Source organism: Podarcis vaucheri, assembly GCF_965113315.1.
Source record: "Podarcis vaucheri genome assembly, chromosome: 8".
NCBI classification, from domain to species: domain Eukaryota; kingdom Metazoa; phylum Chordata; class Lepidosauria; order Squamata; family Lacertidae; genus Podarcis; species Podarcis vaucheri.
In genome coordinates this window covers 715001-717500 of record NC_138766.1, presented here as the reverse complement: position 1 = coordinate 717500, position 2500 = coordinate 715001, and positions in this window count along the sequence as shown.

The window sequence follows — 2500 nt, the reverse complement described above, 5'->3', positions numbered from 1 at the left end:
TAACCCAAACGCTAACGCTACCCTAACCCTAACCCTAACCCTAACCCTAACAGAAACGCTAAACCTAACCCTAAACCTAACCCTAACGCAAATCCTAACCCTAACCCTAACCCTAACCCTAACCCTAACCCTAACCCTAACCCTAACCCTAACCCTAACCCTAACAACAATCCTAACCCTAACCCTAACCCTAACCCTAACCCTAACCCTAACCCTAACCCTAACCCTAACCCTAACCCTAACCCAACCCTAACCCTAACCATAACCTTAAGCAAAACGCTAACCCTAACCCTAACCGCAACCCTAACCCTAACCCAAACCCTAAGGCTAACCCTAACCCTAACCCTAACCGTAATCCTCACCCTAATCCTAACCCGTAATCCTAACCCTAAGCCTAACCCTAACCCTAACCCTCGCCCCAATCCTAACCCTAACCCTAACCCTAACCATAACCCTAAACCTAACTCTAACCCCAACCCTAACCCCAACCCTAACCCTAACCCTAACCCTAACCCTAACCCTAACCCTAACCCTAACCCTAACCCTAACCCTAACCCTAACCCTAACCCTAACCCTAACCCTAACCCTAACAACAATCCTAACCCTAACCTTAACCGTATCCCTAACCCTAACCCTAACCCTAAGCCCAATCCTAACCTTAACCCTAACCCTAACCCTAACCCTAACCCTAACCCTAACCGTAACCCTAACCCTAACCCTAACCCTAACCCTAATCCTCACCCTAACCCTAACCCCAACCCTAACCCTTACCCTAACCCTAACCCTAACCCTCGCCCCAATCCTAATCCTAACCCTAACCCTAACCCTAACCGTAACCGTAACCGTAACCCTTGCCCAAACCCTAAACCTAGCCCTAACCCTAAACCTAACCCTAACCCAACCCTAACCCAAACGCTAACGCTAACCCTAACCCTAACCCTAACCCTAACCCTAACCCTAACAGAAACGCTAAACCTAACCCTAAACCTAACCCTAACGCCAATCCTAACCCTAACCCTTACCCTAACCCTAACCCAATCCTAACCTTAAGCTTAACCCTAACCCTAACCCCAGCCCTAATCCTTACCCTAACCCTAACCCTCGCCCCAATCCTAATCCTAACCCTAACCCTAACACTAACCATAACCCTAAAACTAACTCTAACCCCAACCCTAACCCTAACCCTAACCCTAACCCTAACCCTAACCCTAACCCTAACCCTAACCGTAACACTAACCCTAACCCAAACCCAAACCCTAACCCTAACCCTAACCCTAACCCTAATCCTAACCCTAACTCTAACCCTAACCCTAACCCTAACCCTAACCCTAACCCTAACAACAATCCTAACCCTGACCCTAACCGAAACGCTAAACCTAACCCTAACCCTAACCGTAACCGTAAACGTAACCCTAACCCTAACCCTAACCCTAACCCTAACCCTAACCGTAGCCATAACCGTAACCGTAACCCTAGCCCAAACCCTAACCCTAACCCTAACCCTAGCCCTAGCCCTAACCCTAACCCATCCCTAACCCTAATCCTAACCCTAACCCTAACCCTAACCCTAACCCTAACCGTAATCCTCACCCTAATCCTAACCCGTAATCCTAACCCTAAACCTAACCCTAACCCTAACCCTCGCCCCAATCCTAACCCTTACCCTAACCCTAACCCTAACCATAACCCTAAACCTAACTCTAACCCCAACCCTAACCCTAACCCTAACCCTAACCCTAACCCTAACAACAATCCTAACCCTAACCTTAACCGTATCCCTAACCCTAACCCTAACCCTAAACCCAATCCTAACCTTAACCCTAACCCTAACCCTAACCGTAACCCTAACTCTAACCCTAACCCTAACCCTAATCCTCACCCTAACCCTAACCCCAACCCTAACCCTTACCCTAACCCTAACCCTAACCCTCGCCCCAATCCTAATCCTAACCCTAACCATAACCGTAACCGTAACCGTAACTCTAGCCCAAACCCTAAACCTAGCCCTAACCCTAACCCTAACCCAACCCTAACCCTAACCCTAACCCTAACCCTAACCCAAACGCTAACGCTAACCCTAACCATAACCCTAACCCTAACCCTAACCCTAACAGAAACGCTAAACCTAACCCTAAACCTAACCCTAACGCAAATCCTAACCCTAACCCTAACCCTAACCATAACCCTAACCCTAACCCTAACCCTAACCCTAACCCTAACCCTAACCCTAACCCTAACCCTAACAACAATCCTAACCCTAACCCTAACCCTAACCCTAACCCTAAGCCTAACCCTAGCCCTAACCCTAACCCTAACCCTAACCCTAACCCAACCCTAACCCTAACCATAACCCTAACCAAAACGCTAACCCTAACCCTAACCGCAACCCTAACCCTAACCCAAACCCTAAGGCTAACCCTAACCCTAACCCTAACCGTAATCCTCACCCTAATCCTAACCCGTAATCCTAACCCTAAGCCTAACCCTAACCCTAACCCTC